Raw genomic sequence first — 14,001 nt, forward strand, 5'->3', positions numbered from 1 at the left:
AAAAAAAAAAAAAAAGAGAGCCAGAGGCTGTAGGAAACAAAGATTCTATTCTTTTTTTCTCTCCTAGGGCCGCACCCGCGGCATATGGAGTGCGGCGCTAAAAAAGCAAAAAGAAAAAAAAACCAGTTTGCTGGTGCAGGATATTGACAGTGAGGGAGGCTATGTGTGTGGGGCTGGAATGTATGGGAACTCTATGTACTTCCTGCTGAAGTTTACTTTTAACCTAAAACTGCTCTAAAAAAAAAATGCCTATTTAAAAGAGAAAAGGAAAGCAAAAAATAACCAATTTGACACAATATAGATTAATAATAATGAATGTTAAGTATACTGCTTACTCTTCTTTTTTGTTGTTGTTGTTGTTTGTTTGTTTTGTTTTGTTTTTGCTTTTGAGGGCCACACCCAAGGCAAAGGGAGGTTCCCAGGCTAAGGGTCTAATCTGAGCTACAGCTGCTGGCCTACGCCACAGCCGCAGTAACACCAGATCTAAGCCACATCTTCGACCTGCACCACAGCTCATGGCAACACTGGATCCTTAACCCATTGAGCAAGGCCAGGGATCAGACTCACAATCTCATGGTTCTTAGTTGGATTCGTTTCCACTGTGCCACTATGGGAACTCCCAGAGACTCTACTCTTAAACTGCACCCAATCCCATTTACCATTGAATCAAAAAGAACAAAATATGTAGGAATAAATCCAACCAAGGGGGTAAAGGGCCTGTACTTGGGAAACTATAAGACATTGATGAAAGGATATGCTTACTCCTGGATTAGAAAGAATTAATATCATTAAACTATTCATGCTACCCAAGGCAATCTACAAATTCAGTGCAATCTCTATCAAAATAGCAATGGTAGAGTTCCCTGGTAGCTCAGCAGGTTAATTATCTGGCATCGTCACTGCTGTGGCTCAGGTTGCTGCTACGGCATGAGTTTTATCCCTGGCCCAGGAATTTCCACATGCTGTGGGTGTAGCAAAAAAAATACCAGTGGCATTTTTTGCAGAACTAGAAAAAATAATTCTAAAATTTGTATGGAAACACAAAAACCCTAAATAGTTAAAACAATCTTGAGAAAGAACAAAGTTGTAGGTATCACACATCCTGACTTCAAACTATACTACAAAACTACAATAATAAAAGCAGTATGGTACTGACACAAAAACAAACACATAGGAGTTCCCGTCATGGCTCAGTGGTTAACAAACCCAACTAGCGTCCATGAGGATGTGGGTTCAATCCTTGGCCTTGCTCAGTGGGTTAAGGATCTGGCATTTCCCTGAGCTGTTGTGTAGGCCGGCAGCTACAGCTCCAATTTGATTCCTAGCCTGGGAACCTCCATATGCCACAGGTACAGCCCTAAGAAGACAAAAAAAGACAAAACAAAAACAAAACAGACACATAGACCAATGGGACAAAATAGAGAGCAGAGAAATAAACCCATGCTTATATAGTAAATTAGTCAATGACAAAGAAGGCAAAAATACACTATGGGAAAAAGACAGCCCCTTCAATAAATGGTGTTGGAAAAACTAGATTGCAACTTGGGAAAGAATCAAAATGGACTACTTTCTTACATCATATACAAAAATAAACTCAAAATGGATAAAAGACTTAAATATAAATCCTGAAACCACAAAACTCCTAGAAGAAAACTTAAGCATAACACTCTGACATAGGTCTCAGCAATAGTTTTTTTATATGTCTTCTCAGGCAAGGGAAACAAAAGTGAATTAAATAAGTGGGGCTACATCAGACTAAAAAGCTTTTGTACAATGAAGGAAACTATCAACAAAATGAAGAGGTAGCCTACTGAATCGGAAAGATATTTGCAAATGATATATCTTATAAGGGGTTTATATCCAAAATATACAAAAAAATCATACAACTTAATATGTAAAAAACAACCCAATTAAAAAATTTGTAGGCGTTCCCCATGTGGCTCAGAAGTAATGAATCCAGCTAGTATCCATGAGGATGTGGGTCCAATCCCTGGCCTTACTCAGTTGGTTAAAAATCTGGTGTTGCCATGAGCTGTGGTATAGGATGCAGACTGCTCTCAGATCCTGCGTTGCTGTGGCTGTGGTATAGGCCAGCATCTACAGCTCTGATTTGACCACTAACCCGGGAACTTCCATATGCTGCGGGTGCAGCCCTAAAAAAACAACAAGAAAAATTTAAATAAAAACTGGTAGATGACCTGAATAGACATGTTTTCCAAAGACATACTGATGGCCAACAGACACATGAAAAGATGCCCAACATCGCTAATCATCAGGAAAATCCAAATCAAAACCACAATGAGATATCACTTCACACCTGTCAGAATGGCTATTATCAAAGACACACCAAATTAACAAGCATTGATGAAGGTACGGAAAAAAGAAAACGCTTGTGCACTATTGGTAGGAATGTAAATTGGTTATAGCCACCCTGAAAAACATTATGGAGGTTCCTCAAAAAATTAAAACAGGAGTTCCCGTCGTGGCTCAGTGGTTAATGAATCTGACTAGGAACCACGATGTTGCAGGTTTGATCCCTGGCCTCTGAGCAGTGGGTTAAAGATTCGGCATTGCCGTGAGCTATGGTGTAGGTTGCAGAGGTGGCTCAGATCTGGCATTGCTGTGGCTGTGGCGTGGGCTGGTGGCTACAGCTCTGATTAAACCCCTAGCCTGGGAACCTCCATATGCTTCGGGTGCAACCCTAGAAAAAGACAAAAAGACAAAAATAAAAAAATTAAAACAGAACTAACACACAATCCAGCAATTCTACTTCTGGGCATTTTTCTGAAGAATATGAAAACACTAATTCAAAATGATATATTCACCCCTATGTTCATTGCAGTATTAATTATAGTAGCTAAGCTTTGGAAGCAATCTAAGTGTCCATCAATAAATGAATGGATAAAGAACATGTGGTACATATATGCAATGGAATATTATTCAGCCATAAAACAGAATGAAACCTTGCCATTTGCAACAACATGGGTGGGCCGTGTGCTCTGTGAAATAAATCAGAGAAAAATACCATATCATGTCACTTATATGTGGGATCTTAAAAACAAAACAAGGAGTTACTGCTATGGTGGAATGGGTTAAGAATCTGACTGAAGTGCCTTGGAGGCATGGGTTCAATCCATGGTCTGGCACAAAGGGTTGAAGAATAAAGTACTGCTGCAGCTGCAGTGTAGGCTGCAGCTGTAGCTTGAATTCAGTCCCTGACCCAGGAATGTCCATATCCCACGAGTGAGGCCATAAAAAATAAAATAAAATAATAAAAAAACAGGAGTTCCCGTCGTGGCACAGTGGTTAGCAAATCCGACTAGGAACCATGAAGCTGCGGGTTCGGTCCCTGCCCTTGCTCAGTGGGTTAACGATCCGGCGTTGCCGTGAGCTGTGGTGTAGATTGCAGATGCGGCTTGGATCCCGCGTTGCTGTGGCTCTGGCGTAGTCTGGTGGCTACAGCTCCGATTAGACCCCTAGCCTGGGAACCTCAATATGCCGCGGGAGCAGCCCAAGACATAGCAAAAAAAATTAAAAAAAATAATAATAAAAAAACAAATGAAGAAACATAACAAAACAGAAACCGACTCATAGATACAAAGAACAAACTGGTGCTTGCCAGAGGGAAGGAATCAGGGGAATGAGTGAAATAGGTGGAATATTCAGGGGTACAAACTTCCAGTTGAAAAATAAATGAATAATGGGTATGAAATATACCATGTGGGCATAATGTCAATAATAACGTAACATCTATGTATGGTGATAGATGGTTACTAGACTTACTGTGGTGATCATTTTGAAATGTATAGGAATATCAAATCACTGTGCTATACATCAGAAACTGACATAGTGTTACAAGTCAATGCTCCAAAACAAACAGACACACTCATAGAAAAGGAGATCTGAAGTGTGGTTACCAGAAGTGGGAGGTAGGGAGAGTGGTTATTGGATGAAAGTAGCCAAAAGTTACAAACTTCCAGTTATAAGATAAATAAGGACTAATGATGTAATATACAGCATGATAAATATAATTAACAGTGCTTTATGATATATATGCAACTTGTTAGAGAATAAATCCTGAGGGTTCTCATCACAAGGAGGCAGAAGAAAAATTATACCAGAAAACGTAAATTTATACAAGGCAATGAAGAACACGAAAAAATGGTAACTACGTGGATAAAGATAAAAGCATTTTTCTCATTATTCCAATTCATTATTTACCTAAAAATTAATATACTATAGTTTGGAGTTTATAACACACAAAAATAAAATATATGTCAAAATAGCATAAAGGCTGGAAGGGAAATAGTAGAAGAATGCTGTGGTAAGGTTCTTACACTCCGTATGTAGTCATAGTCGTATAATGTCTTTGAAGGTAAACTGTCACAACTTAAAAGATTTAGACCATAAACTCTAAAACAGCCGCTAAAATAACACAACAAAGCTTATAGCTAATAAGGCAACAAAGAGAGAAAATTGAATCATAAAAAGTATCTAATCCAAAAAATTAGGCAGAAAAGAGTGAACAAAATACATTCAAGAGGAAATTTTTAAAATAGTAAGATGAAAGACAAAATAAACAGTATCGATAATCAAAAAATGAAACAGAGGGAGTTCCCATTGTGGTGCAGCGGAAACGAATATGACTAGTATCCATGAGGATGCGGGTTCAATCCCTGGCCTCGCTCAGTGGATCAGGAATCCAGCATTGCTGTGAGCTATGGCATAGGCCGCCAACTACAGGTACGGCCATTAAAAAAAAGGGCTGGGGAAGTTCCCATCGTGGCTCAGCGGAAACAAATCTGACTAGCATCCATGAGGACGCAGGTTCAACCCCTTGCCTTGCTCAGTGGGTTTAGGATCCAGCATTGCCGTGAACTTGGTGTAGGTTGCCGACTTGGCTTAGATCTGGCGTTGCTGTGGCTGTGGTATAGGCAGGCAGCTACAGCTCTGATTCGACTCTTAGCCTGGGAACCTCCATATGCCATGGGTGTGGCCCTTAAATAAAAAAAAAATTTAATGAAATAGAGAAAAAATACAGCACACATATGCAAAATTTTACTATTCTCAGTAATTGCATTTTTCTAAGATAACAGAATACTAAAAGTTATTAAAATGAGTGATTATAGGAGTTTCTAATTCTGCTGTAAGCCACAGGGGAAGCCTGAAATTCTAATTCTCTTTTATTGTAGGTTCTTGAAATCTGTATTTCCAGTATAAGTAATAGGAGATATTGGTATAATATATAAATTAAGGGAAAAGTCCTGCAATCCTGATTTTAAATTAGAAGTATCAGTATGAATGCATGAAGTATTTTGGTGTGTGTGTGTGTGTGTACTTTTTCTAGCTCTGTCCATTGAAGGGAGCTAGAAACAATGACCTATCCAGTAGCAATTAACAATCCTTGTACCCAGACTTTTTTTGAAATATCCTGTCTCATTAAGAGAAACAAGGGATTGGGGGTGGGGAGTGTGATTCATTTCATCCTGAGGCAGAAGAAAGTACTAGATGAGCCTAGAATATATTTGCACACAATATAGCAAGGGAAGAGTCATGTCAAGAAGATTCAGCACTAGAGATTTCTAACAAAAATAGGACATGTTTAGCTTTAGAAAGCATAAGTGCAACTGACTGAAACTCATTTAATGTGTTTCAATTTATTGGTTTTAAAAACTGCTTGACAAGTTTTGGATTGTGATAAAGATTCAATTCACTAGCTGAAAACTTATAAGAGAATCAAACATGTATCTTCCATTTCTCATACAAAATTATGCTATTGGTTATTGGTTATAAAATAGTATTGTTTCAACTAATAAATGAAAAATACATTATTGAATTAGAGTATCACTAATTTTCAACTCCCAATAAATTATTGGATCCAGACATTGGGCATCAAATGCTGCTAATGTCACAAAAAGAAAGAAAGAAAACAGACATTGTGAGCCTGCTGAGGAAGGAACACAGCACCACCTATGGTCTTTCCCAAAGGATTTTACCTAAGCCCAATAAAGCATCTGACCCCAGCTGCCAATTTGCAGGAAAAGCACAGGATAGGGAAGTGTCGTAAACTGCACCAAGGGCAAAAACCAGACTGTGGGAAACTACACATCAAAAGTCCTGGAATCTTCATCTGAAAAAGTGTAGAGAAAAGAAAAAAAATGGAGAGAAATCCTGAGATGAAAAGCCCTTTAAAGACATAATTTTTTGAGGTGTTCCCATCGTGGCTCAGTGGTTAACGAATCCGACTAGGAACCATGAGGTTTCGGGTTTGATCCCTGACCTTGCTCAGTGGGTTAAGGATCTGGCGTTGCTGTAGCTGTGGCGAAGGCCAGCAGCTAAAGCTCCAATTAGACCCCTAACCTGGGAACCTCAGTATGCTATGGTGTGGCCCTAGAAAAGAAAAAAAAAAAAAAAGACATAATTTTTTGAATGGACAAGACCAAACTATATAGTACCTCAGACTGCCCACAGGTGAAAAACTATAAAGACGCAAAAGGAAGCGATTAATATAAAAGACAGAGCAAAGGATACTTTTGGAAGAGAGGATATTGAGATCAGAATGGGGCCGTGGAGGGACTTCTGGGGTAAATGGCAAAGTTCTAGTCACCTAAATGACTAGAGTAGTTACAAGTGTGTTCACCTGATAGTAATTCATTAACCATATATTCATCCTGTAAGATATTCTGATTCTGCATTTTATTTGGTTTTATAATTTTAAAATAAGACCCAAAGAACCAGTGATCGCAGACTCCTTAATAGTAAGTCAGAGACAATCAAATAGTGAAGTTATAAATTGCCCATTACGTTAAAAACTTGATAAATCAGTAAGAAATTAAACTTCAATCCAGTAAAAAATTAAGGAAAAGCTATGACCGGGAAGTTTACAGTAGAAAAAATACAAATGGATTTTCAATACATTTCAATAAATGAAGACAGTCTTACCCATAAGATAATTAAAAGCTGCCCTGAGATACCATTTTTCATCTCTGGATGCCTCGAAAAGTTTTGTAACATAGGTGTTGGAAGAGGTGTGGGGACACAATCACTCTCACACATTTGCTGGGAGCATAAACTTGTACAGTCTCAGCAGAGAGCAGTTCAGCTATACTTAGTGAAATTATAAACCAATAATCTGCGTTCAATTCTATTACCAGAAATTTATCTTAGAGATCCAGTTGCACATGAGTGAAATGACATATATTTTCATTTTTGTTGGGTTTATTTTCAAAGGAATGTGAAAAACCTAATATTCATCAGAAGGGACTGGTTTAATAAATTAAGATACATCCATACAATGGAATAATATGCTTCCTTAAAAAAAAAAAAAAAAAAAAGGAAGGGGAGTTACCCCTCGTGGCGCAGTGGTTAACGCATCCGACTAGGAACCATGAGGTTGCGGGTCCCTGGGCTTACTCAGTGGGTTAAGGATCCGGTGTTGCCATGAGCTGTGGTGTAGGTCACAGACGCGGCTCGGATCCCGCGTTGCTGTGGCTGTGGCGTAGGCTGGCAGCAGTTCTGATTCGACCCCTAGCCTGGGAACCTCCATATGCCGCGGGAGCGGTACTAGAAAAGGCAAAAAGACAAAAAAAAAAAAAAAAAAAAAAAAAAAAAAGGAAGACATTTATATATTGACATGGAGTCATCTCCAAGATATACATATACGTATTTTTTTCACAGCTCATTCATATTTTGTTCTTTTTTTTGTCTTTTCTGAGACCTCACCCGCAGCATATGGAGGTTCCCAGGCTAGGGGTCTAATCGGAGCTGTAGCCACCCACCTATGCCACAGCCACAGCAACACCAGATCTGAGCCACGTCTGTGACCTACACCACAGTTCACGGCAATGCCAGATCCTTAACCCACTGAGCGAGGCCAGGGATGGAACCCGCAGCCTCATGGGTCCTAGTCGGATTCATTAACCACTGAGCCACGATGGGAACTCCCAAGATATATATTTTAAATGATGAAAAGCATGATAAAACAGAGAAATGCATGAATTGCCACTGTCATTCTCAAAAGAGAGTAGAAAAAAAAATTCAACTGTTGATTGAGTCTAGAAAAAGCAACTGAGTGACTAGGAAATTGACAGGAAGAATCTTTTCATCATTTGTGCCCGTGCTATTGCAATTCTGTACAATGTGAATATATGAGCAATTCCAAAAAACTAAAATTGAAATAGAACAATTGAGTATCGTAACAATGACTGATGAATATAGACTTATGATGAGAGTTCAGAATTTTGATGCAATTACTAATGAAGAATTCAGGAAATCATCAGGATTCATTAGATTATTAGTCAATACATAGAGAAGTCCAAAATAGACAAAGGAAAGCAGTTGAAATTCTTTGGAATCCTTTGATATTCTTCATATCCTTTCCTCTCCACGTCTTATACATTAGAAATAAAGATAGTGGAGTTCCCATTGTGGCTTAGTGGTAACAAACCCAACTAGTATCCATGAGGATGCAGGTTCGATCCCTGGCCTCGATCAGTAGGTTAAGGATCTGGCATTGCTGTGGCTGTGGTGTAGGTCAGCAGCTGTAGCTCCAGTTCATCCCCTAGCTTGGGAACTTCCATATGCCTCCATGCAGACCTAAAAAGAAAAAGAAAAAGAAAAAAAAAGTAGAAAGGAAGTGAGGGAGGAAAGGAAAGAAAAAAAGATAGTGGTTGGAGTTCCCGATGTGGCTCAGTGGTTAACGAATCCGACTAGGAACCATGAGGTTGCAGGTTCAATCCCTGCCCTTGCTCAGTGGGTTAAGGATCCGGTCTTGCCGTGAGCTGTGGTGTAGGTTACAGACACGGCTGGGATCCAACATTGCTGTGGCTGTGGCGTAGGCCAGCGACTACAGCTCTGATTAGACCCCTAGCCTGGGAACCTCCGTATGCCGAGGGAGTGGCCCAAGAAATGGCAAAAAAAAAAAACAAAAAAAAAAAAAACAAAAAAAAGAAAGAAAAGAAAAAAAGATAGTGGTCACATCAGTAATTCACAGCATACTTTATTGTCACCATACTTTCGTATACTTCTAGGAACTGACTTTGAATCTTCTTTATAATTTTACTACTATAATTTACATTAAAATTTAACTTTCCAGATGTGTTAAATTCCCAGGATGGAATCAGGTAGTTTGGGGTAATTAATAATTGTTGATTTGGCAAGAGTTGACACCTTTACAATGTTAATCTTTCGCATCCAGAATCCTAGACTATTTCCTTATTTATTTAAATATTAAATTATTTCCTTTAATACAGCTTACAGTTTTTCTCTGTAACTCTTGTGAATTTTTGATAATTTTTTTTGCAGAAATGTTTCCTTTTTCCTGTTGCTGTGTTGTTGCTATCACTTTTTCTTACTTGTTATTGCTGTTTTAGAAAAAAATGCTGTGACTTTCGAAGTTTTCTTTGAATCTGATAAATTTTGTTGACCTTGTTTATTTGTATGAATATTTTGCTTTTTTTCTTTCTATATAGATAATATAGATGGTCTGCAAATAACAATGTTTCCTTTCCAAATTTTATATCTATCTTCTTTTTCAAAGATATACCTATTATTTTACTTCTACTTAAAACATTAATATACATTAATTTGCTCATCTTTTGTTGTAAGGCAAAGCCTTTTTTATTTTTATACAATTTTATAGGTTACTTTCCATTTACAAAATATTGGTTATTGGAGTTCCCATCATGGCTCAGCGGTAACAAACCCAGCTAGTATCCACAAAGATGAGGGTTCAATCCCTGGTCTTGCTCAGTGGGTTAAGGATCCAGCGTTGCCATGAGCTGTGGTGTAGGTCCCAGATGAAGCTCAGATCCCATGTTGCTATGGCTGTGATGTAGGCCTGCAGCTGTGGCTCCAATTCGACCCCTAGCCTGGGAACTTCCAAGGGCGGCCCTAAAAAGCAAATATATATATATATAAATTATAATGGTTATATTCCCCATATTCTACAGCCTTCTTATTTTATAGCTTGGACCAAGACCTCCAGTAGGTATTATATTAAATAATACCTGTGAATCAGGTGTCCCTTTGGTTTACTCTTGTAGTACTATGTTGCTGTCATTTGTCACACTGCCCTAGTTGGAATTTCAGAATTATTGACATGATCATTTTATTAATATTAAGTTCTGTCATTTTACGTTAAGCTCCATGAAAACTGAAATTATAACTGATTTTTCTCACCATTATGTCCCTGACATGGTGACTGGGACATATTTATTTCAGTAAATAGTTCTTGAAAGAATGAATAAATGAGTGGCCTAGCCGGTAAAGAAAATATCAGCCTTATACCCTTAATAGATGGGGGCCTTACTTTTCTTACTTTGCTTTTTCCTCCCCTATTCCAATTATAAGCCCATTAACATTCAGGACCATATATACCAGTCAGGGTATGTGGGTTAAAAGCACCAAAACTCAGTGCTGTTGCTAAATTAAGAGGGGAATTTAGTGGAAGGAGATAAGATGAGGATTTGGGATTAGAAGATGAAAGTTGTACTAGGCTAAGAAAAGAGAAATTCTGAGGATGTAGAATAGATAATAGAAACTACTCAACAGTTTTGTCTGAGTAATGGCACTGGAACAGCCATTTTCATCTTTTTATCTCTCTTCAAGGTCCATATTCCAAGGAGGGAGCATCCAGCTGGTATAACTTGAGTCACATGATTGCCCTTGGACAGGTGAGGGCAGGACATCAGGCAGTAGAGGTGATTCCCAAGGAAGTACCATGTGGTGCTACTACCAGAGAGAGGAGTGGATGCTTGCAGGCCAAAAATCAGTGACCTCCGCAACTTACAAGTTTGGGATTTCTACCACTTTAAAAGTTTGCCTGCCTAAAATTGGCATTTCAGACACTAGGATAAAGTGGAAACTAATGAATAAAGTTGGGGAGGGAGTAGCAGGGTCAAGGGGTCGGGAATGAGAGGAAGACATCTCTGAGTATACCTTTTAAATATAGTTTTGCCTTTTTTTTTTTTTTTTTTTTTTACTTAATATAACTTGTAATATAATCTCCATATCCATTCATGGGAATCTTTCATTCTCTCTCTCTCTCTCTTTTAGTGTGTAAGTCAGTGTTTTTTATATTCAGAGTATATTTGCAGAATTGTGAAACCATCACTATTATCTTATTTTAGAACATTTTTGCCACCCCCTCAAAGAAATCATATATCCATTAGCAATCATTCCTCATTACTCCCTCTCCCCAGCCCTAAGCAACCAATAATCCACTTTCTGTTTCTATGGATTTGTCTATTTTGGATATTTTATTTAAATGGAAACCAATCAACATGTCTTTTTTATTTGTTTGTTTGTTTTGTCTTTTTGCCACTTCCTGGGCCGCTCCTTCGGCATGTGGAGGTTCCCAGGCTAGGGGTTGAATCAGAGCTGTAGCCGCCAGCCTACACCACAGCCACGGCAACGCGGGATCCGAGCTGCGTCTGCAACCTACACCACAGCTTGCAGCAACGATGGATCCTTAACCCACTGAGCAAGGCCAGGGATCAAACCCACAACCTCATGGTTCCTAGTCGGATTCGTTAACCACTGAGCCACGACGGGAACTCCCCAACATGTCTTTTTTTTTTTTGTAACTGACTTCTTTCACTTAGCGTATTTTTGAGTTTCATCCATGTTGTGGCATATGTCACTACTTCAATCCTTTTTATTGCTGAAAAATATTCCATTGTGTGAGTATATATTTTATGTACCCATTCATCAGTTGGGCATGTGTGTTATCTGTCTTTTGGTTTTCATGAACAATTATGCTGTAAACATTTGTGTACACGTTTTTGTGTGTGTCCTACATTCTTTTTTTTTTTTTTTTTTTTTTTAATTCAGGCCGCACAAGCAACATGCTAAAGTTCCTGGGCCGGGGATCAAACCTGCACCACAGCAGCAACTTGAGCAACAACAGTGACAATTTTGGATCTTTAACCCACTGAGCCACCAGGGAGCTCCTCCCTGGAATTTTCTTTTAAAGCTCCAGCGGGTATTTGTTCAAACAGTCCCCTCCTGGTGAAAATTTAGACTGTTTCCAATTGTTTGTTACAAATAATGCTACAATGAATACTCTTGTGCTTACACTTTATTTTGGAGACGTATTATTAGGACCTATTCCTCCAAGTGTAATTACTGGGTTTACAAGAGTACTCCATATTTTATAAAGATGAGCTCTTTGTGTATGAGTTGCAAATATATTCTTCCAGTTTGTCATTTACCTATTATTACTATTATTATTGGCCATGCTCACAGCATGTGGACGTTCCTGGGCCAAGGGTTGAACCCACGCCACAGCAGTGACCCAAGCTGCTGGGACAACGCCAGATCCTTAACCTGCTGTCATTTATCTTTTAACATCGTTTATGGTGTTTTGTTTGTATGTAAGTTATCTACTTTTGTGTATAGTCAAAATGTGTCAGTCTTTTTCTTTTACTCTGTCTAGATTCTGAGATACAGTTAAAAGGCTTTCTTTCCTCAGTTCCAGATTATAAGGAAATTTACCCATGTTTTCATCTGATATTTATATGGTTTCATTCTTCACATTTATATCTATTTGGAGTTAATTTGGGCATGTTATTTTTTACTTATTTATTATTTTTTTTTCTGTCTTTTTTAGTGCTGCACCCACAGCATATGGAGGTTCCCAGGCTAGGGGTCCAATCACGGCTGCAGCTGCGGGCCTACACCACAGTCACAGCCAACACCAGATCTGAGCCACTGTCTGCAACCTACACCACAGCTCACAGCAACGCTGGATCCTTAACCCACTGAGTGAGACCAGAGAACAAACCTGCATCCCCATGGATTCTAGTCAGGTTCATTACCGCTGGGCCACGACAGGAACTCCTAGACATCTATTTTTCAAGTTTCTTTCTTTCCAAATGAAATATCCAGAGACCCAACCCTATTTAAAACATCTTTTTTTCTCAGTGACCCAAGATGCCACTCATATAATACACTAAACTCTCATGTTTTTGCCTTTCTGTTCCATTGGTCTGTCCACTAATGAACCGGTACTGCATTGTTTTAATTACTATAGAGGCTTTATAGTATGTTTTAATAGCTGATATGGTGGGCATACATCCATTACTCTTTGGGGAGGATTTTCCTGTCTGTTGTAACTGATTTATCCACATGAACTTTATTTACTTATTTATTTTTTATTTTTATGGCCACAACCACAGCATATGGAAGTTCCTGGGCCAGAGATTGAATCCAAGCTGCAGCTGCAACAATGCCACATCCTTTTTTAACCCACTGTGCCGGACCAGGGAACAAACCCACACCTCCACAGTGATCCAAGCTGCTGCAGTCAGGTTCTTAATCCACTGCACCTCAGCAGAAACTCTTATCCGCATGAACTTCAAAATCAACTTGCCTAGCTCCAGAAAAACAAATAATACCAAAAATGTGTTGATATTTTGATTTGGATTTTAAATTTATATGTTAACTTTAGAAGAATTAGCATCTTTAAAGTGTGGAGTTTGGGAGTCCCCGTCGTGGCGCAGTGGTTAACAAATCCGACTAGGAACCATGAGGTTGCAAGTTCAATCCCTGGCCTTGCTCAGTGGGTTAAGGATCCAGCGTTGCCATGAGCTGTGGTGTGGGTCACAGACGCAGCTCAGATCCCGAGTTGCTATGGCTCTGCGTAGGCTGGCAGCTACAGCTCCTATTACACCCCTAGCCTGGGAACCTCCATATGCCACGAGAGCGGCCCTAGAAAAGGCCAAAAAAGACCCAAAAAAATAAAAATAAAAAAATAAAAAATAAAATGTTGAGTTCATCCATCCAAGAATAAGAGATGGTTTTCTATTCATTCAAATCTACTTTTGGATTTCTCAGGTGCATTTTACAATTTCCTCATTATAGATTTTGCATATTTCTCATTATTTCTTTTTATTTTATATCATGTCACTCACTAGTATATTGTGTACATGAAAATTCCTGACTTGTGTGTTCATTTTATCTTATTACTTTGCTGTATTACTTTATTTACATATTACTTTA

The sequence above is a fragment of the Sus scrofa genome, chromosome 13, assembly GCF_000003025.6.
Source record: "Sus scrofa isolate TJ Tabasco breed Duroc chromosome 13, Sscrofa11.1, whole genome shotgun sequence".
NCBI classification, from domain to species: Eukaryota; Metazoa; Chordata; class Mammalia; order Artiodactyla; family Suidae; genus Sus; species Sus scrofa.